This window comes from Lepisma saccharinum, chromosome 5 (assembly GCF_977018435.1).
Source record: "Lepisma saccharinum chromosome 5, izLepSacc3.1, whole genome shotgun sequence".
NCBI classification, from domain to species: domain Eukaryota; kingdom Metazoa; phylum Arthropoda; class Insecta; order Zygentoma; family Lepismatidae; genus Lepisma; species Lepisma saccharinum.
Genome location: NC_139233.1, coordinates 101,144,635 through 101,171,395, shown reverse-complemented (window position 1 = coordinate 101,171,395; position 26,761 = coordinate 101,144,635). Strand labels below are relative to the sequence as shown.

The 26,761-nt window shown below is 39.1% G+C and overlaps 2 protein-coding genes across 2 annotated transcripts in view; one reads left to right on the top strand and one right to left on the bottom strand.

Annotated features, from left to right (window-relative positions):
- The window catches only part of LOC145987951 (acid-sensing ion channel 1B-like), a 144,656-nt gene extending 124,411 nt beyond the window's left edge, over window positions 1-20,245 (bottom strand). Inside the window, exon 1 of the mRNA XM_083122791.1 lies at window positions 20,224-20,245. The gene's annotated coding sequence lies outside the window, so the exon portion shown is untranslated. The remainder of the gene's footprint in view (window positions 1-20,223) is intronic.
- The window catches only part of LOC145987952 (uncharacterized), a 43,079-nt gene continuing 22,175 nt past the window's right edge, over window positions 5,858-26,761 (top strand). Inside the window, exon 1 of the mRNA XM_083122794.1 lies at window positions 5,858-6,040. The gene's annotated coding sequence lies outside the window, so the exon portion shown is untranslated. The remainder of the gene's footprint in view (window positions 6,041-26,761) is intronic.

Genomic DNA, 26,761 nt, shown 5'->3' with positions numbered 1-26,761 from the left:
TAACTGAAGTAACACTGCTATCAAAATTATCGAGTGACGGGAATCATGATAATAAATAACATAATCTATTTACCAGTAGTAGGGGATTTTTTTAATATCCACATGGTTATTTTTTTTTATGCAGAAGTAGCGCAAAAGTAGCGAAGTAGCGAGTAGCGAACAGGAGTAGCGTAGCGAGCTACTTTTTGGTAAATGTAGCTGTAGCTGTAGCGAAGCTACATTTTGGAAGAATAGCTGTAGCTGTAGCGAAGCTACTCTTAAAATGTAGCGTTCTGATCACTGCAAATGACCTATGGTTCATCGAAACTTTCATTTCTGGTTTAAAGCTAAGGCAGCATAATTTATTCAACACCAGGAAGGACAGTAATCTAGATTATGTTGTGTCCACATTGAACAATGTAAACATTACGCCGCGTAAGAACCTCCTCAGTTCTGACCACGATAGTTTGGACGTGTCCATTTCCATCCCCCCACCTACTAAAAGAGGTCATCGCCCATCGATCCAGAAGAAGCGCCACCTCTGGAACCGAGCACCGTGGGAGGAGATAAGACGTACCCTCGAATGTTTCCCCTGGGGGCTTTTGGAAGATGGGACAGTCGACGACGCAGGTGAGCTATTTACAGCTGCCATTCATGCAACGGTGAATGACCTTGTCCCTTCGGAAAGAATAGCATCTCGCCGATTTCCAAGTTGGTTCGACTCCGAAGTGCGCGCTGTACTGGCTAACAAGAATCGAGCCTGGCAAGTTTGGAAGGACTTCCCGAGTGAACACACTTACAATACTTTCGCTGTTCTTCGACGGCACTCAAAGTACCTTCTCCGAAACAAATACAAAGAATACATAAACAGTATCAATGCAACAATCCAGGAAAATCCAAAGAACTTCTTCAGTCTAATAAACTCGAGAAGAAACAACAGCAGAATTCCTCTTGAAATTACACACAATAGTGAAAGTGCGAAAGGTGACCGAAGGGCTGAACTCTTAAATGCTTATTTCCACGGCAACTTCTGTCCGCCTGCCCCCCTTGCAACGTTGCCAAACGTAAGATCAGTCTGTTCTTCCTCTCTAACAAAGCTTGCCACTACAACCGATGAAGTGAAAAGTCTATTGTCGTCTCTCCCAGCTCACCGTGCCCTAGCGCCGGACAATATCACCACCATGTTCCTGAAGAAAACTGGGGAATCCCTATCTTATCCCCTCTGCATTCTTCTGAATAGATGTTTCTCGGAGGGCGTCTTTCCTCACGCTTGGAAGCAAGCTAACATCACTCCCATTCACAAAAATGGCAAAAAAAACCTTGCTTCTTCCTATAGGCCAATCTCGTTACTCTCTCCTCTGTCCATCATTTGTGAAAAAATCATCAAAGACAGGCTATATAAATTTGTTTCTCCGTACCTTAGCTCAAATCAACATGGTTTTCTTTCTGGTAGTTCCTGTCTTACGAACCTGTCCGTTTTTCTATCACATGCTATGAAATGTATTTCAAACAATTCACAACTGGACGTTATATATTTTGATCTAGCCAAAGCTTTCGATACTGTCAGTCATCGTCTTTTGATTCATAAATTATGCAATAGATTCCACATTCATGGTAACTTTCTTAACTTGCTCACAGATTACCTTAGCGATCGCCAACAACGTGTAGTCCTTCCAGGAACTCTATCTAACTTTCTTCCCGTCCTTTCTGGAGTACCACAGGGCAGTGTTCTAGGACCCCTCTTGTTCATATTATTCGTCGATGACCTTACCGACCATCTCACAGCCGCCTCTAGTAATTACCTTCTTTTCGCAGATGACTGTAAGATTTTCAGAGAAATCTCCACTTCCAACGATGCTCATCTTCTCCAGAATGACATAACAACGTTTTCTTCATGGTGCCTGACATGGAAACTTACTTTAAATCCTGAAAAATGTACTACTCTCACCATCTCTCTCAAAAAGAACCTGTTAAAGTCATCTTACTCTATCTTTGGCAATAACATCAAAGCAGTATCCTCTCATAAAGACCTAGGCATTGTTTTCGACCAAAAACTCACATTTGAAGAACATATTACAAGCACGACAAAAAAGGCTATGCGTCTCTTAGGTTTACTGTATCGTTTCACCGAAATTAGTGACATCTCAGCCCTCACTTTGTACTTCAAATCATTCATCTCCCCAATAATAGAATACTGCTCTCCCGTCTGGTCCATGGCATGTCCCACTCAGCTCTCCAGAATTGATTCTGTTCTTAACTTTTTCCTGGCTATAGTTCGCTACAGGGTTCCCTCATTACGCAACTTTCCAACACCACATCTCCTGGCCTTTCTAAACCTACAGACTCCCCATCAGCGCCGTTTACTGAACGATTTTAGGTATCTTTACAAAATTGTCAATGGCAAAATCCGTTGCAGCACGCTCCTCCAGGAATTCCACTTTCGAGTGCCTATGCGCTCAACACGCAACACAAATCTATTTTACACAAAAAAGCCTAGACTGGAAATTCAAAAAAGATCGCTCTTCCACAGACTTTCCACCCAATATAACGACCTCCCATCAAGTGCGGATGTATTTTCCACAGAATATGCCTTTCGGTCAACCATCAGAACATATGTTGCTAAATAATATTTAATTGTGCTATCTTGACTTATTTATATTAATATTTTGTCTTATTGTGCTATTTTTATTTTTGTTCTTTTTTGTTATTTTCATTGTTACTGATTTCAGTGTAAAATGGCTACGTGCTGTATCTGGAATTTTCTCAATAAATGAATAAATAAATATATATTTTATCGTCGTGAGAACAAAAAAGGGCCGGTTTTTTGAGTTTTGCAAACGATCACTCTCTTTGAAATCCTGTAAATCGAAAACAGTTTGTCCGATCGTTGTGAAATTTTATTACAGTGGAGGCAGAAAGTTTTTTAACACAATTCTTAATTTTCAAGTTTTCAAAATTTGTCAAAAACAGTTTTCTTCAATTTTGCGAAACAACTTTTTCTAAGTATTGGATAGTGCTACGGATACAATATTGGTCTTCTTTTGAAGAGCTCCTTGCATCTGTTTTTAGAATCCATTATCATTGTCAATTCACATTGCGAAACCGATTTTATACACTTTTCACTTATATTTGTTCCCATTGGCGTCTCCAGAAAATGGAATAATAGAAATAATAACAATAATAGTTATTTTATAATAATAATAATTAAAATTTGATAATAATAATTTGGGAAAAAATTAGTTTATTATTAATAATAATAATATTTCTGTCATTATATCCTTCAGGAGACTTTTCTACTCGATCCATCAGATGAAGTGAATATGCAGCACAACAGTATTTATTCATTTTCTTTTTTTGCGTTTCATACAGTGTGTACTGAAATGCATAGATTTTAGACATCTTCAAGAAAAAGCTTTAAAAGTTAAAGGGAAATTTTAGTCATAAAGTTTATATTGTTTGACCAGTCACATAAAACTTATTTTTTGGAATTTTGAAAGCTGGAAGCAGTTACTCTTTGGATTAAATGGTAGACTATTATAAAAAATAACATAATCTGGTGCTCGTATTGTAACCTCAATTTTTCAATCTAACGCAGTTATTTGGTTATTCTGTTCGAATACTAACTAACTAAACTTTCTTTCTGTTATTAACAATAAAACTAACAAACATTCTGTTATTTTGTAATTTTCAATACGCTAATAGATGTAGATTCCAGGCAGGGGGGGAGGTGTTTCTATGGACTTGTTTGATGATTGATCATACTTCCCGACACTCATATTCTGTGTTCATATTGTTCCTATACTTAGCAAACAACAATGTATACATCTATTATGCACTATACAAGTATGTGTTTTATAGGACTGCATATAGGTTAAATATATGTACTATATAAACTGCTGGGTGAAGGATAGTGAATGTAACGCGAAACGAAGCTGGATATCCTAGGTTTGAACTCTTATCAAGGAGGATTAAAACCTTTATCAAACAGAGAATTTAAAAGATGGAACGGGAATTTTGGGACAATCAAGAGAATTTTTAGTTTGATCCAGGAACAACACTAGAAAGGGGACAGCAGAAGTGAAAATGGAGGGGTCCCAGTTGGGCTGCGATTACGAGAATTAAACATGTTTGGCTCAAATTTCAGAATTTCAAATGTTTGAAAATTCCTGCTCGATCGTTTCAACATTGTCTGTCTCCCTGTTGCATTTTTGTGAAGCTGCGAATATATTTTTGAAAATGAGTTACAGATTTTGGTTTCTGAACATCCATTAATCATCCAACATGCCAGAAGTTTCAAACGGGGAGGGGGGGGTGAACCCTATAAAAACCTCTAAATACGGCCATGTTCCACGTACAGGTTTACTCCGCTGAATAAAAATCTGTATAAAATCGGTTTCGCAATGTGAATTGAAAATGATAATGGATTTTAAAAACAGATGCAAGGAGCTCTTCAAAACAAGACCAATATTGTATCCGTAGCACTATCCAATACTTAGGAAAAGTTGTTTCGCAAAATTGAAGAAAACTGTTTTTGACAAATTTTGAAAACTTGAAAATTAAGAATTGTGTTAAAAACCTTTCTGCCTCCACTGTAATAAAATTTCACAACGATCGGACAAACTGTTTTCGATTTACAGGATTTCAAAGAGAGCGATCGTTTGCAAAACTCAAAAAACCGGCCCTTTTTTGTTCTCACGACGATAAAAAATATAAATCTTACTCGAAATAAATGTGAGTAGCATAGATTAACGCAGAATTGAATAAGCTAAATTTTGATGTAACTCTTTTTTATGTGCTGGTTAATTTTTAATTCCAGTCCAAACTCGAGTATCCATAATTTTTAATCAGATAGTAAGTCAATTTCTATGGCGCAGTTCTACAATGGATTAACACTAGTTTAATCGCAACAGTGAGAACAATAGATAGTTGGGACATTCTAACGGACGAGTTTTGCTCGAAATTGGAATCTATGACTCAGGGTTTGAACAGAAAAGTAATAATACATAAGCTACAAATAATGGTGCTGAATATCACTGAGGGGGGGTGGGTGCTTTATTTTCGAATTCATTTTCGTTGTGAAGGATGTTATCTGTCTGGCCTACACATAGATTAACGTAAATTAATTTTAAACATATTTCAATAGAATGCATTTTCGATTTTCACAACCACAGACTGTCCCCGTGACGGACGACGACAGGGGTCCCGGGTTCGAAACTCGGCCTGGGCATGGATGTTTGTGAGTGTTCATTCATCAATTTCATCATATCATCACTCATTCCCATCTTCGGAAATTAGCCAAAAGTAGCACAAAAAGCGAAGTAAAATAAAAGCAAATCAATCAATCAATCACAAACACAGATTGAAAATTAGTTTTTAGAACAACTTTTCGCATTCATACTGCACAATGCCCTTGATGGCTAAAGATCGCTCCTCTCCTGACTAAAACCGAGACAATTCCGGTCCTTATGAAAGCTGCACTTGCGCGTGCAGTATTTCTCACCCACTACGACGTAGATCACTTGTCGTTCGTACTTAATAATCTGCAGTTGATTGTAGAATCAATGGACGAAATACTCGTTTGAGAAGCAGGACCTACCCCTATTTTATTTCATGTAGCATGAGCTCCAATTACCATTTTAAGCATTAGTTTTAAAAGTTATTGAAACACATAAATGGTTATCGGGTGTGATTTTAAGTTTTTCCCCCTACTTTATTACTACGTACCTTCATTTTATTTCTTTTATTTTCTGAAAGTTTCGTGGGTGCTGGAGCCCCTTCCCCCCCCCCCATCAACCCTCCCCCCGCGTACGCACGTGTCTGCAGCATTTAACAGCTGAGGTACCGAGGGTGACGAACCTGCAGACTTACTGGTCAGAGTGTGTAGTGGGGGAGGGAGAGAAAAGTTCCAAAACATCGAAGCGATGAACACTTGCGTCTGCCAGGAAAGTTGCTACGGTTGACTTGTTGATCGGTTGGCTCGTCAGTCGTCGATAGAAGTTCTGTTTGAATGGAATGAGAAGCCAGTTCTAGGCCAGGTGCATGTCAAATCCTTGTGGACCAGGTATTGTTGTTGTTCATTTAAAAAAAAATAACTTTTTGTGAGCTGTTGGTGATGGTATTTCAGTAAAATTCTGTTCTATTTGAACGTCTTAGTGACATTTAACAAGTGGAAAGGAAAATTCGTTCGATATCTGCTGTTTGTTTCGCCCGATTACTGTTTATATGACGTTACCATATATCGGTATGTCGATTAATCAAGAACGTGTTTAGAACATAGCATATGCTCAATGACAGGAAGAAATGAGTCTGGGGGCAATCGAACGGAAGGAAAATATTTTCTGGGGACTGTCACATTTAATACGCCTCTATTTAGCATATAAAAAAGTATAGGTATGGGCTAAAAGAACATTTATTTTTCTAGTTTTTGATCGCAGAGAGAGTCTTAAGGTTCCAGATGAGTCTAGCCGAACGGGAATTTATCCATGCCTGGCCCAAGCGTCGTTATTTTCTATACACCCAGGAAAATTGAACAATTAATGCATTTGTGATCAATGGGGTATTTTTGGTAGATTTCTTCGGAGATCTGGGATGTTTTGCAGTAATGTTTGAAGCTTCGACTTTAGATTTGTGTTTTTCAAAGCTTTGTTGAATGTTGGGTACACATTTCGGGTAAGGGAAATTGTGTGCTTTTTAGGCAGAGGCGATTTAACAACCTTCTCTTGTGGGGGAGATGACATTTTCTAGCTGTTACCCACTAATTGACAAGTTCCAAAATCTATTAAATTATCAAATCAAACAGAAAACTAATCTGATAATTTTACGTGGAAATTATAATTCAATTTTATAGAATAAAGATGCATGAACCCAAGATGGCGTATTTGCTGTTTCCAAGTAGCTACACGGTGAATTCAACAGATAACGTTAGTATGTCATTTAGACTGTCCGAATGACATGATTGAACATGTTGATTGTACCTAGAGTCAGCATGGCCGTATTTAGAGGGTTCAGCCCCCCCGAAACATCTGACATGTTGGATTAATGGAAGTTCAGAAACCAAAATCTGTAACTCATTTGCAAAATATTTTTCGAACATCACAAAAATACAAGGAGACAATGTTGAAATGATAGAGCTGGAATTTTCATACATTTGGAATTCTGAAACTTGAGTGAAACAGGATTTATTCTCGGAATCGTAGCCCACCCGTGACGCCTACATTATCACTTCTGCTGTCCTTTTTCTAGTGATGTTCCTGCGTCATAAGGAATATAGACTGAAAATTCCCTTATGATTGTCCCAAAATTCCCTTTCCAACTTTTAAATTCCCTGTCCGATAAAGTCGAAAAACCCCCTTGATAGTTCAAACCTAGGATCTCCAGTTTCGTAGTGCGTTACGTTCGCGATTGAGGTTACAATCCATGCACCAGGCTAAGTTTTAAAAAAGAATAACTGGTTCCACACTTTTCAAAATTCCAAAAATTAAGTTTTAAGGTCAAACTACAAAAACTTGGACTAAAATTTCAATCTAATTTTTGGAGCTCTTTTTTGAAGGTATCTTAAAATGTAATAACAAAGCATAATAATTGTGCATTGCAGTACACACTGTATGAAACGTAAAAAAACCTTGGGCTGGATATTCACTCATCGGCTGGATTAAGGATATTGCAATAATAATAATAATTATTATTTTGGAATAAAATTTTTATTATCATTTTATAATTATTGTTATTATTTCTACTATTCAAATTTGTCAACGCCCATGGAACAATTATGAATGAACCGCCTCCCCCGAAAGTTTTTCCTGCCTAAGGCCATGAGAGTCAGAGATGGATTAAGGTGGGTGCTGTTGATGCTGCAGCATTAGGCCCATTCCTGAAATAGGCCCAGATGAAAACAGACGAGAATTTTCCGAGAGCTGAACAGTTTTCTTTTGCTATATTAACCTGAAAATGAATCTTAGAATGAAATTTGTAACCCCAATTTCGGACGCCTAGACACAGCGTTACTTATTATACAGTTACTATTATTCTTTGCGCCGTGACGTAACTATAACGTCGTTGTGTTTGTTCACAGAAGATTTCAAGTCAATGCTATCTATTTTACGTTAAACAGTTTACTTCGTAGCAACATAAGGCCCAATTCCGTCTTAATCCGGCCCTGCCTATAGAGTGCTGCAACTTGAGAACAAAGAAGCGAAATAGCTGGACCTCGCGATTGTATTCTACGTGTTCTAATATTTCATACGTAAGTTAATTCTTACTAAATCTTCCAAGTGATAGGTGTTTATAGCTCTAGTACATATTATGATGATAGCTCATAATATGTACTTTACAACAATGAACTAGGTTTAGTCTTTAATTTAAAATCCTGTTTAAAGCTAACGAAAATCGAACACCATGTAAGGTGGACTCAATATGGCGTACATAGGAATATATCGTAAAGAAATGCGCAAATGTGACATTTGTTATTCTTATGTTCACGTAGTGTGTCTGGGAGTCAGTAAGGATGATGAAGGACTTTTCATTTGCCCAGACTGTGATGTGTAATCCGTGGTCTTCTGGTGACAAGTTATGACACGTCACTTCTCGTTTAATGATTGATAAACGATGTTATTTCTTTGTATAATCTCATTATGTCGTCATGTAAATAAAACATTAGTGTATTAATATACTTATCTACCTATAAAAATAACATTCTGGTAATTTCTTTACAATTTCCGTTGCATTTTGTGATGTGAAAGAACAGGATATATTATTAGCCATATTGAGTACATACGTACCCAATATGGCCTAAACGGTACTTTTTAACAAAATCTTCACTGCACCTATGTTATTATTTGGAACCGACCCCAATTTTCAGTAAACGTTCAAAAATGTTCCCCCTTTCGAATGTTGCAATTAGTTTTACCTTTCTGACTTTGTACACGATTAGAAACAATCGCCAACCTCAGGTAGCCATATGGGTTCAGGTACCTTACATCGGTAAGTCTCAAGTTCAAATCCGATAGAAAAATTGACCAAAGAATTATACTGGTTCTCAGAATAAGCTGTTATATACGTTATAGAAACTCATTATTTTCTGAGTTTTAAATCTAAAGATCAAAACCCACTGAATTGTACGAGTAGTATAACATATGCCAAATATGAATTCTCTGTGAAAATCGTAGTTGAAAAGCTGAAGTTCGCAGAACAGTAATGTTGTGTTTGATAAGTTTCTAAGTGGAAATTTCAAAATTTGTAATCTGTGAATTAGATAACATACTCTCCGTCGCCTTCCTTGGGAGAGTGGTTAGTGTAACGCGCCACGAAGCCTGGTCAGGCATGGATCTTTGTTCATCGTTCAACCTAATCATCAAGATTAACCTAACAGGTGAAAAGGGGTCGCAAAATAACGAATGATACCGAAAACTGCTTCAAGGAAGAAATGAAAACCTTAAGGTTGAAAGCCAAAGTTCCGAGATCGACTCCCGTTCAAACTGGGTTAATTGTGTTTTCTCGTTCATCTCGTTAAATCGTCATGAGCATCCTCAGGCTGAACTTCGCCCATGAATAAAGAAATTCTAATTCTAATGATTAAACTACACAGGAAGGAATTTGATTTTGAAGCTCTTGCTCCCCAGCAGATAACGTCACCTTCTCAATCTTGGAGACAGCACCTAACGTAGGTGTAGATGTGTTTCGCACAATTTGCTTTTTTGAGGTTTCATGCGAGATGAACAAGATATTCACGATGTTCGTGGCTATCAATTCGTGACAACTGCCAGTGCTTCACGGTATTCTTTTCCATGAATTTCATCATTCATCGCGATCACTGGCGTGCAGCGGGGGAGCCGATGAGACCCCTAACGCAACTTCGAGAAAAAATAAATTTGTCATATGAAAGCAGTAAAGGATTCGGAGGAGAAACAAAATGGTAAATGGATACTTCCCTTAAAATAACCCCAGATTACCAATTTTTTCTTTGAACAGCTTTTTAAACGAAGCTTAAAAACTATACTTGCAATTTATTTTATAATTTATGCCGTCTCTACGCTCAAAGCAGTTATGAGATATCGACCCTTACAATTGCAGCCCCCTCCGAAAAGAAATCTCCGTACGCTATAGTTGTCGCGATTACCATACAGAAAAATGTGTAAACTAATGTTTAAAAAATACCCTGTATGTGTCTGATGCTGCTGGCAGGTAGAATGGAATGTCTGTATGCCTGCCTCGTAATTTGATTCATTAATTCCAAGTAAGCCTATTACAATTACATAATAAACCGCCCACGAATTTACACCGAAATAACTCTATTCCAATTTTCACTTTATTACTAAATCCTCGATCAAGGTAATAATCTCATAGTTTACCTATTCGTAATGTGTGCTGCTTTGGTGGATTGTGAATTGAATTGGTTTCGTCTTAATCAACATCAGGTTAATCGGGATAAAGAAAGTGAGAGCGTGTTTGGAGGGAAGAGCACAAAGCTTTTCCTGCACGTAGTAAATGGAGTCGCTGCGTAATGTCACGGAAAATATTGTTTCTTTTAATTCTTATTTTACTTCTCTTTTATGTCATTTGTGTCAACGGAGACGATACTGATTAACTTATGAATTGGATCATAGGGCTGCCACAGTGATACATACATGCTTTATCCGGAATTCGAACCTGGGATCACCGAATATCTATTCATTTTTAAGTGATGGCGAAGAATGAGGAGCTACGTTTGACAGCAGAGGGCGAATTTTGCAGGTTTTATTCCTTGGGTAAAATTCATGTTTTCTTCGGATTCATTTATTTTACTTGATTGGGAATAATCTGACCAATTTCTATGGTGCATATAAATGCATACTTGAGCTTACTACAAGGTGGCGCAAAAGTCATCACCTGATTTTCTTAGCCTGTAGTTTGGGTTTTATATTAAACAAAGTAGGTTTTTTTGTGTTGAACTTTTATTGATAGTTGTTAGTTTTATGTCCTCAAGATAACATCCAATAAATGACCACCATTCGAATTGATGCAAATTTGAGCTCTCTTTATTGTGTTTCCATGGTGTTGGAAAGAATCTGCGGGGAAATGTTTTCGATTTCATGCTGAATATTGTCCTTTAGTTGCTGTAACGTCTCTGGCTTATTCACATAAACCAGTGACTTCAAATATCCCCGAAGGAAAAAATCTGGAGCGGGCAAATCGGGGGACCTGGCCGGCCATGGCATCACCAAAACGGGATATTACTCTGCCCGGAAAAGTGTCACGCAAAATTGTCACAATTTTTCCACGTTCTTGTGTGGTATACTTGCACACTACTCGTATAAATTTCGTGAGTATCTTATATTTAACTGACAAAACACTACTGATATAAAGAACAAGATGTCAAAATAAAGGTCAGTTCAAATAGGATGATGACTTTTGCGCCACCCTTTATGAATATTATTGCATATATTGGAATTAATTTTCATGCAACAAGTTTGTCTCTTTCATTATATTTTTCCTTTGAGTCGAAAGTAAGCCATATCTCCTAACCGTGGTTGTGCCAAGGACATCCATTAACTTGAAGCTACAGTTGTTGCAAAGATCAAGAAGATCCTACCAATCGGTGACAAAAATAAATGAGTCACAGTTCCATGCTACAGTGACAGCATCAGGGTTGCATTATTTGTTGATTAGCCACTGATACGTTATCTTTGTAAATTTGTGTTGGTGCCCGAGTGGTACTTGTGGGGAGGAAGGTACAGGGAGGTTATTGCAGCATGACACCGCCTTAGCGTCGGCCGCTTGCCGGCCCAGTCATGCAACAGGTGCCGGCAAATTGCGTAACAAATAGCCCGTTACACAAACCGCTTGTTTTGTAATGTTTCCACTTTTCACAATTATAGTTACAATTACAACTTAAATAAGCACGTACCTTGCCGCAAGGATGCTGGAAAAGGTGTCCTCTAAAATACAAATATTTCTGGCACTTTATTTCTGCCCATATCGCTTCTGACAGCAATGACTCATCCAACATAAAGGATTCAATTTTTCATTCTTGTCTTGCCTTCGAATAAACAAAACCGTGACTCTTATTTTGCAGATAACACAAGATTAATCCTTTTGAACACTAGAGTCAGTGGCGTGCCCAAGATTTTCGAGGGGGGAGGTTACGTATACATTATTATGCAAAACGAAAGCGCAGATAAACGAATTATTTAACAGTGTCACTTAATTTTAACGTGTGAATATTTTTGAAGTAAAGTAGCGATCATACACTGTGTGCGTTTTTCTTTCTGAGAGCGCCATTTGAAATAAGCACTTTTCCCCTTTTGCTACTATGGGATAAACTGAATATAAAAGGCTATAACTGCTCAACAACTGCATCTTTTTAAGAAATTTAAATTCTAAATGTAAGAATGAACAAAAAGCAACATTTTATGTAAATTCCGACAATTGTGAGTCCAGGGGGAAACGGGGGCCAAATCCCAAAGTTCTATTTTCCCCGTAATTACGCAAAATTTCTGAACGTCGTAATTTCCATATTTTTTTTTTTTTCAAAGTTGCGGCAGGAGCATTACATATCCTCATAGAGTAGTCTTTTGTTGTGCTTCCCTAAAAATTTGGTCCATCCAGTGTCTATAGAGCCGACGCTAGAAGCGAAATTCCTCAGATGTCGCAAGAGCGTCAGCGGCTTATCGGAGTAGTGGTAAGCCGCGAGAAGCCTCTCGATACTACGCGAATGCGACAGCTGTCGGCTACCAGTTGTTTAGACGTGTTCACTTCGGTTTGCGTTTATCAGTACTCGTGTTGTTCAGTGCTAGTGCTTTATCGTGTGTTAATTGTTATTCATTCATTAGTTATGCCGCCAAACAAATATAGTCTTGAACAAAGAGTTTTTATGTACGATACTTACGTGAAAACGAACTCTTGCAGAAAAGTAGTCAGGCGATTCGCAAGAAAATTTCCTGGCAATCCTGTTCCGGACAGACATACTGTTTACAACCTCGTTAAAAGATTACGAGAGACAGGATCTCTTGAACCTAAGAAACGTGTTTCCAGACGACGTGTTCTTACGGAAGAAAAGCTAGACGAAATTGGTGAACGACTTGAACATACTCCAAAAAAATCCCTCCGTCGGCTTGCTCAGGAAACAGGCATTTCAAAATCCTCAGCACGAAATGCCACTAAATTACTTAGATTAAAACCCTACAAAATTACAGTGGTTCATGAATTGCAACCGCGCGATCACGCGACTAGAGTTCGATTCTGTAACTGGATGCTGGATAATATTGTTGCTGGCAGAGTAAATCCAGAATTAATCATATTTTCAGACAAAGCTTGGTTCGAATTGAATGGCCGAGTTATTTCACAAAACAATCGCTATTGGAGCGCAGAAAAACCTGACCTTGTGCATGAAGTTCCGCTCCATCCTGCAAAAATTGGTGTGTGGTGTGGTTTGAATGCGCACAGAATAATAGGGCCTATTTTTTATGAAGGTACTATCAATGGTGAAAGGTATCGAAGAGACATACTACAACCTTTTTTTGAACAATTAACGGACATTGAATGCCAGCAGTCATTTTTTCAGCAGGACTCTGCTACTGCTCACACTGCTTATGAATCACTTAATTTTATTGCCGAGATTTTTGAGGACAGAATTATCAGTACTGAGTTGTGGCCCTCTCGTAGCCCCGATCTTACTCCTTGTGATTATTATTTATGGGGAACATTAAAAAACAAAGTGTATCAGAATAACCCGCGTACAATAGAGGATTTAAAAGAAAATATAAGAAGAGAAATTGCCAGAATCACACCTGAGGAGCTTATGGATGTTCAGAGGAATTTCATACGCAGATGCCGGAAATGTATTGGTGTTGAAGGAGGTCATTTTCAACATCATTTATAACACAGAAGGTTAGTGATCATCATTATTATTAGTTTTAAATATAATTTTACACTTTCGGTTTGCTTTATGCGCCGCGATGCTGTTTCTGTTATGGACTATCTGTTACGCAATTTGGCGGCACCTGATGCATGACAAGGCCGGTAAGCGGCCGACGCTCTCGCGGTGTCTAAGAAAGATTACATGTCAAAAATAAAGTGCCAGAAATATTTGTATTTTAGAGGACACCTTTTCCAGCATCCTTACGACAAGGTACGTGCTTATTTAAGTTGTAATTGTAACTATAATTGTGAAAAGTGGAAACATTACAAAACAAGCGGTTTGTGTAACGGGCTATCTGTTACGCAATTTGCCGGCACCTGTTGCATGACTGGGCCGGCAAGCGGCCGACGCTAAGGCGGTGTCATGCTGCAATAACCTCCCTGTATTTTCCCTCTGCTTGCAAATATTCATCACTGGGAGGAATTATAACACGGACATTCAACAATAACAATCTATTCTAGACCTGGTCTCTACTTTTGCAAAACAATACATTAATCTCCAGAACATGGAAGTCAGCTTGGTTCCTGCTCACAGTATCATATATTCTTTACACACAAAAGTACAAGTGTAAGTGAGAATTGATCGCGATTTGAGGTGCCAGACTGAGATTCGCCCTCCCAACTAAACTGCCGCATCCGCCACCGCTTCTTTGGATGCTAAGGTGATAGGATTTTCGTGGAATTGTCTAAGAGAAGCAGGCTAACCCTCATTGCATGCTAAATTTAGAGAATCCACACTTTACTGCGATTGATCGATTTGATTTGTTTTATTTTAATTCGTGCTTCTGCCACTTTTGGCTAATCGCGAAGATGAGAATAAAATTGAAGAGACGAACAAAGAACATGGCAGTGGGGTTAGAAAGAAGTCATTAATAAGATAAAGTGTCTTAAAGTAGATGCGTGTGTGTGTATATAGACATAGGCGTAACTTGGCGGGGGCAAGGGGGGAGCACTTGCCCCCCAAAATTTTCAGGTTTGTTTACTAAAATTTACAAGTTAGGGGACCTGAGAAGCAAAATAATAAAGAGTAATATTTGTGATTTCGCAAACATCACAGTTATTTAGCAAATAATCCTGGATGCTGTTTTTATGGGATGGAAAACTTTTCGATTCTCTTTCCCCAAAGTTCCGAGATTCCGAGAATGAAACCTGTTACGCAAAAGTTTCAGGAATTGCAAATATTTGAAAATTCATCTCAGCATTGTCTCCTTGTTGTATTTTTGTAAATCTTTGAATATATATATATATATATATATATATATATATATACACACACACAAACACACACACAGGGTGTCGAAACCAGTAACTTTTATTTACCTAGAAAGTTTACCTAGAAAGCGCTTAAAATCTATCCTGTACGTATGCAACGCAACACAGCAAACGCTTGCTCTGACATAACTACCAAGGGCGCGTGGCAGGGTTGCCACTCGCATTCCTTATTAAGAGAGACAACTTGAAAACAACAACTTGGGAGTCTTGCCTGAGAAAAATCCAAACATTAATGATACTTACGATGTTGTAAGAAGCATTGACAGTATTTATAAACTGACCAAAACAAATAATGGCAGACTGAAATTCAAGATTACTCATTCTAAAATATCTCCATAATTGATTGATTGATTTGGTTTATTTTAATTCGCTTTTCTGCCACCTTTGGCTAATCGCGAAGATGAGGATGATGTGATGAAATAACAAATGACAGCAATGTCTAGGCCAGGATTTAAACCCGAGACACCTGGCGCCGTAGCGAGCTGTGCTAACCACATCACCACGGAGTGTTTCGTGTATCATGCAATATCAAGAATTGGAAGGGACACGTGAGATAGGGGAAATCCAACGTCATCCACAATACGAAGAAACCTTCGGGGTTGGTGTCTACAGCGCCCGCGTAAGAAACACAAACCAAAGCGTTATGAGGTCAAGGTCACAAGTAGCCAACATACAATACTTATTTTAGAAAACAGTGGCAACCTATAAATTTTAGCGACAACTGATATGAATGAAAGAACAATTGTTTTAAAAGTGGATTTCAAGAAAATTCTATTTTCAATACTAGGAACATGCTGCGAATTAAAAACTCTCTCTCTCTCTCTCTCTCTCTCTCTCTCTCTCTCTCTCTCTCTCTCTCTCTCTCTCTCTCTCTCTCTCTCTCTCTCTCTCTCCACTCAAACTGGTTCATCTTCAATGCTCTATTAAAGAAGTGCTATAGTGGAACCACGAGCAAAACAACCTGCGCAGACCCGCGACTCCTGTGCACCGTACTCCCGCGAGTAGGGGAGGGGGAGAGTGGACCATGCTTCCTTATGGCCCGAGGTGGAGGGAAGAAGGGAAAGCTGCGCGGGGACTTTTCGTTCCAAGGTTTTTTTCTTGTGGTCTATCTATAGGAAGAAATTAATATTCCATTGAAAGAAATTACATTGAGTTCGGTGCATACTGCCTGTACTAGTTTGTTCCGCACTTCACGATACCGTTTGATATTGGTACATACATCAAGAGAAATCCTCGTAATTTACACTCTTCTCATGTATGGGAACTACTCTATGTGATCAAAAGTATCCGGACACACCGCGAAACGTGTGTTTATCATAGAGGGCGACACAGTACTGCCATCTACCGCGTGGAACACATAGTCAGCGAACTCAGTAGTCTCCAGACAGTGTGAGACAGCAGTATGGGATGATCTGAGGAACTCAGACTTTCAACGTGGTCAGTTGGTTGGGTGCCACTTGTGTAGGAAGTCTGTGTGTGAGATTTTCACCCTCCTAAACATCCCTCTGTCCACTGTTTCCGATGTTATAGTGAAGGGATGTGTACAACCCAAAAGCGTGCAGGCCAACCTCCCATGTTGACCTCCAGAGACCATCGAGTGTTGAAGAGGGTCGTACAGCATCATCGTCAATCATCCATCGCCACCATCACACAGGAATTCCGAACTGCATCAGGATCTACTCCAAGCACCATTACTGTTTGGCGCAAGGTGCGTCGAAACTGGACCATAGAACAGTGGAAAACCGTTGTGTGGAGTGATGAATCACAGTACACAATGTGGCGATCCGATGGTAGGGTGTGGGTGTGGCGAATGCCTGGTGAACGACATCTAACAGCCTGTATAGTGCCGACAGTGACGGGGTTAGAGTGTAGTCATGTTTCTCCTGGAGGGGGCTTGGCCCCCTTGTTGCTTTACATGGTAATGTCACGTCACAAGCTTACGTTGACATTTTAACAGCTTTCATGCTGCCTACCGTCGAAGACCAGTTCGGGGTTGACCATTGTGTCTTTCAACACGACCGAGCACCTGTCCATACTGCAGGGCTTGTGGGGGAGTGGTTTGACGACAGCAACGTCCCACTAATGGACTGGCCTGCGCAGAGTCCTGACTTGAACCCCATAGAACATCTCTGGAATGTTTTGGAATGCCGACTTCGTGCTAGACCACACCTCTCCACATCAGCACCTCTTCTCATTTTGGCGCTCTGCGAGGAATGGGCTGCTATTACTCAGGAAACCTTCCGGCACCTGATTGAAAGTATGGCTGTGAGAGTGAATGCTGTCATCAAGGCTAAGGGTGGGCCAACACTGTATTGACTGCCAGTGTTCCGGATGGAGAGTTGCCCAAACTTGTACTTTATTTTCAGGTGGGTGTCCGGATACTTCTGATCACATAGAGTAGTTTTCTCATTTTGTGTTTTTGTTTCGCATTCTTATCATCGAACGTGGAAAAAAAAATATTCAAAAGGAAACCATTGAGTACGTCATAAATTGTACATATTCATCATTCATTGTAGCAACTTGATATCGACAATGAAATGTAAGAGTAACATTTTTGGAAGACACCAAAATGTCAACTTTTAGTTCACCCTGGAAACAACGTTTTGTAGCAAACGTGCGAGATTCTGACATTTAGAATGAATTTCCGGGATAATTCTTGTGAATTTCTATTCTCATTGTACGTCATTTTGCTGCACTTTCAGGCATATAGTAAATAAGAGGACGAAAGATCCAGGGACGCCTTTGTCCAGGTCGGAACTCGTGTCCGGAACATTCGGTAGAGAAATCATGTGTTGACTACTAAACGTACTCAGTCACCGAAGTGGCTCAAGAATATTCATCTTCCGGAGATTTTTGTTTCTTTTCAGTATAGAGGTTTGCCTGCTTTTTATAACGAACTCGATTCGCAATAGCGCTAGTTCACAATTTTCTAATAAAAAAAAAGTAATAACATTACAATGAATGAGTTGGTGTTTTTAGTCCATTTTATGCACAGTAAGGCTAATCGGGAATGGATCTACAGTTTATAGGGGGATCCGAACCACTATGTGCCTCCACCGGGTAACAAACCCTGGACCCCTTGATTACAAGGCAAGGACGCTACCACTGCGCCATCGGGGAGGCCCAATAACATTACAGTCTGCGTGTTCGAAACTAGGCAGCAAAGACATCATGTTTACATTTGTTCGTTCGTGGATTTCCCCTATCTCACGTGTCCCTTCCAATTCTTGATATTGCATGATACACGAAACACTCCGTGGTGATGTGGTTAGCACAGCTCGCTACGGCGCCAGGTGTCTCGGGTTTAAATCCTGGCCTAGACATTGCTGTCATTTGTTATTTCATCACATCATCCTCATCTTCGCGATTAGCCAAAGGTGGCAGAAAAGCGAATTAAAATAAACCAAATCAATCAATCAATTATGGAGATATTTTAGAATGAGTAATCTTGAATTTCAGTCTGCCATTATTTGTTTTGGTCAGTTTATAAATACTGTCAATGCTTCTTACAACATCGTAAGTATCATTAATGTTTGGATTTTTCTCAGGCAAGACTCCCAAGTTGTTGTTTTCAAGTTGTCTCTCTTAATAAGGAATGCGAGTGGCAACCCTGCCACGCGCCCTTGGTAGTTATGTCAGAGCAAGCGTTTGCTGTGTTGCGTTGCATACGTACAGGATAGATTTTAAGCGCTTTCTAGGTAAACTTTCTAGGTAAATAAAAGTTACTGGTTTTTATGATATCTACCAGCAACCAAGCGTCGTTGAAAGAGTTTTGCGACACCCTGTGTGTGTATATAATATATATATATATATATATATATATATATATATATAGTGTGTGTGTGTGGCCTCCCCGATGACGCGGTGGTAGCGTCGTCGCCTTGTAATCAAGGGGTCCCGGGTTCGATTCCCGATGGAGACACACAGTGGTTCGGATCCCACTTTAAACTGTAGGTCCAGTCCCGATTAGCCTTACTGTGCATAAAGTTGACTTAAAACCCCAATTAAACTCAACTCAACTTTGAATATATACAATCTGGCGCAAAAGAACGCATGTTTTTGGAATAAGTGTAACGTCGTTGATTTTCAAGATATAAACGTTTTATTAACACCTAAACCATTGGTTAGAAATGCAGTTTGGATAGTGATGATTTAAGTATGGAACATGATGTCTGAAAGATGACGTCATTTTTGCTGTACACACATCCGGAGCACATGCGCCACCTTGTATATTTAATGAGTTACTGATTTTGGTTTCTTAACTTCTATTAATTCAAATGCTAGATGTTTCAGGGAGATTTGAAGCCCCTCCCCACCTAAATTTGGCCGTGATAAGAGATCAAGGGTTTTGTTTGTTTTGTTAACTCCGATTAACATTGTGACTGTAGTGTTTTTGTTCTTAATGTTTCTTAAAGCGGATGACTATTTAATAAGAATTATTCCTCTCAAGCCCTGTAGAACATAAGTATATTAGGGGCGGGGGCTGTTGTAATCACTTCCCAAAGACTTCTGTCAAGCGTAATGAGATGGAAAGCGACAGATCCAAGGTTCGAACACTGGTTGGGTGTATCTCTTTTGTTTTTCCCATCATCCATTTCATCAGTTCACCTTTCACCTTTAGCATCCTCGCGATTAACCCAAGAGACCAAAGAGAGATGTAGAAATAGAGATTGATTGATTTGGTGTTTGAAGTCCACTTTATGCACAGTAAGGCTAATCGGGACTGGACCTACTGTTTAAAGTGGGATCCGAACCACTATGTGCCTCCACCGCGTTTCGAACCCTGGCAACGACGCTACCACTGCGCCATCGAGAAGGCCCAGAAATAGACGGAGAAGGAGAAAATAGTCAATAGCTATCCTCTGTTTAACATATACAATATTGCGATCACCGCTCCATTTGCCTAATACTAAATCGTCACTAAACACTTGAACGTATGGGTGGCAAGAACAACAAAAATAATGTCCCCCATGAGAAAAGCTGTTTAATCCGCCAATGGGCCTGGTTCAGATGTTTGTAATTCGGTTATGAAGTTAATCACAGAATTCTATACAATTAATGATTTGTGTCAGCACGTACCTCTTTCTTGTTAATCCAGTGTTGGGCTTCTCCACTTTGTGTCGAAACAAACTTCACTGTTGCTGGCGTATGTTAGGTTTCCCCAGAACAGTCACTTCCAGCTTTGCATTCGTGTGGACTTGGGTTAGCGTATGTAGCCAGTTTCCAACCTCAATCGCTACAGCTGCGAGATGTTTGTGTACCCCCCCCTTCTCCCCCTCGTCAATCTCCTTCCCTGGAAGATGCCAATCTCTCGCGAAATTTTACGACTCCGTTGCTCGGAACAGGGTGGGCTGAATTGAATAGGGCTTAGAGCGGCAGAAAATTGAAATAGACCGTACATTGTTGAGGCAGATTGAGCGCCAAGTCGTACCAAACAATTTCTTCTGCAAGAAAAATTTAATCTTCTAACGTGCAACTATCTATTACAATTACGCTATTTTGTTAGTGGTGAGGATTTTCATCAAAATTACACTCGCTCTTATGTGGTTTTCGCCAGCTTAATTCTGCTTAAACCGTTTGACCGCTCTAGCGATATCTGCATGTTCTTTCGCAGACACCATCGAAATTCTCCTTTTCGAAAGAAAGCATCTTTTTGTGATTGCTTTATCACACGATCTTGAATTGTAATCCCCAAATTTTTGGAAGGCGGTACAGTATTCCTCCATAAATCCTTTGGTCTGAATTGTAGGCTACCCATTGGACCCCTTTCCAAAAATTCGATATACGGAAGGCAATTCCATTCAAGCAATGCCATTTTTTAGTAGCTAAACGCAAAACTATTCATTTTCTCACATTATCTCCCCACGCAAAAAAAATTCAAACCACTGTGAACCTGTTGTGGTTACTTGATCTCTGTTCTGGGAAAACTTTGTAAGGAATGGAAAAAAAAGGAGTAAAATTGTAAATTGCTTTGACACGTTTAAAGAAAATCTTGAAAATAGTAAATTTTAACAAAAATCTAAATTATTGTCAATATTGATTTTTTTTTTTATTATTGACAGTTCAAGGTTATGCAAATTTTATTTTTGAAATTGAAAGCAATGTAGCATGTTCCAAAATTAAATGACCAACGTCAAATCAAAAACGTTCCTGCACCGCTGGTTGAAACACCACAACACCATGCAAAAGCATGCTTCTATGTTGTAACTTGTAAAGCTCAACAATTGGTGTGCGTGGAAAGCGCAAACTCAGCTCAGCAAGTGTTCAGCTGTCTTTAATCATAGCCCAGTCATTAAAGGTTTCACGTCGGGAATATTTTCGTAAAAGCTGAATTTTGATAAATTGTTAGAACACTGCTAGTAGTGCAAAATCCCAAAAGTTTCCGTCCCTCTCTGCGGTGCTTCTTGCCCCCAGCGCCCCCCAAATCAATTTCACAGACTCTCAGTTAATGAGCTATATCTCCGTAACGAATGGTCATACGGAAGATAATCTTTTTAGTCTTAATTTAATCATTAGATGGGCCACAAAAAGGTTCTGTTTAATTTTTCGATAATGTCAGTGTTTTCGACGTAATTTTATTAAAAAATAATCTTTATAAAGAACGTAATTTTTCTAGTACATTTTAAAGTGTTTGTACTGTAACTTTTCAATAAATTAAATTACAGCAAGTTGTTTGAAATAAAAGTTGTAGCCTAATGCATAATGTTTAAAACGATGCAAGACAATGTATTTTATTTAAATATATGCCACGAAATGTCTTCACATTATTTTACAGTCTACACCGATGATGTGTTTACACAGCATATCAGCCAATCCAGGAGTTCAGGGTGTAACAATCACACACTTCAAATCTATCTATGTTGTAAAGGAAGACATTGAGCTCATCCATATCATCATTATAATATTCAGAACGATGATATTGTTACCGTTCTGAAGAGCGAGCTCCGTGAACAACGTTGTTTCTTGACAATTCAAGAATAATAAAAGTTCCCCTGTCCCGGGTGTGACTCACGGCAGTAAAAGCTTGACTTACAACCATACAACTTGAAAATTCTGTGAAATTTTGCAACTTTTATTAATATTTTTTGGCAAATATTTTGTATATAATTTTCACTAATTTCATATCAGTTACAATGAAGATGTGTTTTCCCTTTAAATATTGAAACAATTTAATATTCAATAAATTACAATGACTCAATTTTCAGATATTAATTCCTTTTTTAAAAAAATTGTTTTCGTCATAAAATGTTATTTAAGGTAAATTTGTATATAGAACAAAAAATATAAACAAACAAAATATAAGAAAATAGTATTTTAAGAGTTCAATTCGTCTAAAGCCTTCTAACAAATCTTATTCAGGAACTTGAGACCGCCTTCGTGTAGCCTAATAAAAATGATGATATATATATATACACATATCCATAAAACTGCGCAGTGTACAAAAAATGTGAAGATAACAAAAATAAAAAAGCAGAAAATTTGCTTAATTACGGTTTTTGTTTGATGGAGCATCAATTATTTATTTTAATTTTTAGAATTTGCGAAAAATTGGTCTCTGACACAAATAATAGCAAATATGTGAAAAAAGTACGTAATTTACGTCCTAAAGATACTGGATTAAATATGTAGTCATGAATGAGAAAGGTTTGAGTCGGGAGTTGAGGATATGTGTAATTTAAAAGACAGTCATGTGTTTCCCTATGTTTGACGTTTTCCATTTCTTGCGATATTGGAAAGAACGTAATACATTTTGTTCGTAACGTTTCGTTCATTTGGGTTTGTTACATGTCGTTTTAAAAAGTATACACAATATGTTTGGCGGTGATTGGGTCCCAAAACTGAAGGGGAGGCAAATATAGTTAACTTTGGTAGACAATACCTTAGCCTCAAGAGGCCATAGTGAGGTGGCAAAAGTGTGGGAGGAACTGCCCCTTGCCACCCCCAATTGTGGCATATTGTGCACATACTTGGTCAGTCGATTTCGAGAAATAAACAGCAGCTTGATAGTCGATTTTATTCATGTGGGAGCCCTACCGAATGTTCGATCCGAGCTCCCTTGCTCGGAATCCAAAGCCAAAATTGTTTACACGTACCTATTTTGTCTACAATACAGACGTTCCTGTACAATAAAACTCTTGTCTCCTAACAACCTGTGCGTCGTGAGAGTTCTGTATTTGGACTTGTTTATCTCCAGGGACGTCGTTAGGGGGGGCACGGGAGGGCACTGGTCCCGACAAACGTTCACGTGGCCCCGGGAAACTGTTCTGTATTTGGTAGAAATTTTACTTTGATGACAAATGCTTTGCTTGCAGTTTGAAACACTTCTTCAATTTTTAGTAGCACGATCCCAAGCAAAGCATTTCTTTCTTATTTCCCTGTTTCTTGCTTGTTGAATACAAACATAAGTATTGGCAGAGGATGCAGTTAATGTTTTTATGGTCCGTCCCGGTCAGGAAAGTCGGAGACCTTTGAAAATTCACTTTTCCTCCCTGCTGCACACCAGATCCTGAATCCTTCCAAAACCCGTACTTTCTCTTCATCTGGCCCTGCACTGGCACCATGGGCGTCGAAAGGACGACACAAACAGGAAGATTTAGCTGCGGGTGATAAGATCTTTCTGGGTTAATTATTTTATGGTTCAGAAAATATATCCCCATGCGTTTCAAATTCCAAGAACAGAATTATATTGCTTGTCCCTTTTTTGGCGCGGGAATGAATGACATAGCGGTTCTTCTCACATGCACTCAATCCTTCTGCTAATGACCTGCCTTGCAAAGGAGGGAAAAGCCACTTTCTGAAAATTCGGAGAAACATCGAAGCGGTCGGTTCATCTGTTGATTTGGTGGACACTTGATGTCTGTCAGATAGTTTGAAGTAGGGTTTGTGGTCCGAGCGGTGTTGTAAACGCGAGAAGATAGAAGCATGAAGTGTTTGTGATCTAGTTTTCCTACATCGCGAGTGAAATATCGAATGAGAAGCTGCAGATTGTCTTCCTCTGGAAGCAATGGATCAGGGTCGACTGATCGACCAAATGTCCAATATATTGGCGTTCTAAAAGAGAGAGTGACTACCACACAAGATCCTGGGTTCGACTCCCAGGGTGGTTGATCACATGTATAATGAAGAATAAACCACGTTTGAAATAAGGTAGAAAACTAGGTATGTAGCAATTTTTTACAGCCGTCTGCATGCTCTATAAGTATTATGTTTCAAAATTTGTATATATTTCTGTAAAATTTCTTTATTTAGCCTCCACCTGCAAATGCAGAAGCTGTTGCTCCTTAGGTGGCAAGGTTGACTAGACATACAAATATAATTAATCCCTAGTCATACAGCGAATAATAGTTATAATCATGAGTTATGGGGAAGAAAATTACTTATCAATTATTTTCTGTTTCCATTTGTTGTGCAATGGGTAACAAGGTGCACCATGATGCCAGGGGTCCTGGGTTCGAATTCCGGACTGGCCGCTGGTGTTCTTTATGATGGTCCTCTCATCAATTTAACATCACTCATTGTCATAATAATCTTCACTATTAGCCAAAAAGGGTCAGAAAATCGAAGTAAAATAAACCAAATCAATCATTTATATATTTCTATATTACGCCGCTTTTCTATCTCTTGGGTTAAATGTGACGATGAGAATGAATGATGAGCCGAAAGAATGGCGATGGGACAGACATGTTACAACCATACCTGTCCAAGGTCCGAACCTTGGACCTCTGGTTTCGTAGCGTGTTGTACTCAATGGAATTCTTTGGAAAAAAAACTGTAAAAGTAGGGTGAAAGGAAGCAAAATTGTACGATGCATAAAAAGCCATGTTTAGTTCTTCTAAAACCTTACAATTATAGAGTTCGAGTTTTAAGTCCACTTTATGAACAGTAAGGCTAATCGGGACTGAACCTACAGTTTAAAGTGCGATCCGAATCAGTGTGCCTCCACCGATATCACTTGATTACAAGGCGGCGACGCTACCACTGCGTCATCGAGGAGGCCGAGAAAAACTTACAATTAGTCAGTAAAATTAATATTGAGGGACAAGGCCTGCGAAGAGTTCTTTCATTCGGTTGCACGTGCTCATCACATCGAGTACAATCTAGTTTCGAGAGCAGAATTTGCTTCCATATAGTTTTCAAGTATTTCCCAAATTGTCCTCACGATGTTGGAGCAGCACAGAAAAGTTTGGAACTAATACAAGCAGGCACGTACCCAGGGAAGGGGTTCGGTGGCTGCAGTCCTATCCCGAAATCCTACAAATATCTGATTGAAATAATGTATAGTAGTAATTAAATTTACTTCATTAACAGTATTAAACATCTTGTATATGGTAAGTTGCAATATACAGAGTAATTAATCTTCAGCGCATTTACCCCTCCCCCCAACATTTTCGCCTTTAGATGGCCGCTGCCGATAAGAGATAAGCCCCTTTCGAGATCAAATTCTGGCTCCCAGCCTGACCACCAGGGATCGAACCTTGAACTTTTTGATTGATTGATTGATTGATTGAACTGGTGTTGTACGTAAGTCCACTTTATGCACAGTAAGGCTAATCGGGACAGGATGTACAGTTTAAAGTGGGATCCGAACCACTGTGTGCCTCCATCGGGAATCAAACCCGGAACCCCTTATTGAATCTGACGAACCAAAGACGAGAGCGTAATCATTTGAGCGTGTGGGAACTTTGTTTTATCCAGTGCCATCATATATTCAGTTTTCCACACACAAATAAGATTAATTTTAAGAAATTAGACTTGTGCATAAAATTTCTTATCGTCATCATTCTCCAAGTGAACAATCTCATGCCATAGAAGACTCGGCTCGTCCTATAGAATTGTGCTTAACGCGGTCGCCTTGAACTAAGAGGTACCGGATTCGATTCCGGTACAAACTGTATACATGAGATGCCTATCTTGAACTGATTACGCACACATTTCATATTTGCACTGTTGTCAATACTTGTAAATCTGGTTCCAGCACTTTATATCTAAAACCACCGAAAGAGTTTTATCTACTTCTCAATTTTCTTCGAGCAAATTTACAAATCTAAAGACTAATAACATTGTTGTTGGTGTATCAGCCATTAAGTTAGTTCATTCTGCCTTTGTTTCCCGAATAATGGCCGTGAATTTCGCGAAAGTATACCCGTAGACTGTTGGGGGCTACAGAAAAAAGTGCTGTTCCTTTCCAACTTACTGATTGATTGAGTAGGTGTCTTAAGTCCACTTTATGCATAGTAAGACTGGTCCTACAGCGTAAAGTGGGATCCGAACCACTATGAGCATCCACCGGGTATCGAACCCGGAACCCCTTGATTACAATGCGACGATAATATCATGCGCCACCGAGGAGGTCCTGGCTTGTATAATGTATGTATACAGTATAGGCCTACATGGCGTATAAATAGTTTGTTAATTTATAATATAAGAAATCTTACGTTTGGGCCCCCCGAAACTGATCAACCTAGCTAAGTCCCTGTTTATCTCGGTTACAACCGCCTTTCGGGCTTGAACTTCCACCAGAATCTGAGCCCATGAGATGTCCTTAATACTCGATCGAACAGTAACCTGATTTTCAGTATTCAAAATAGGACAACGTAGTTCACTCCAACAGATATTA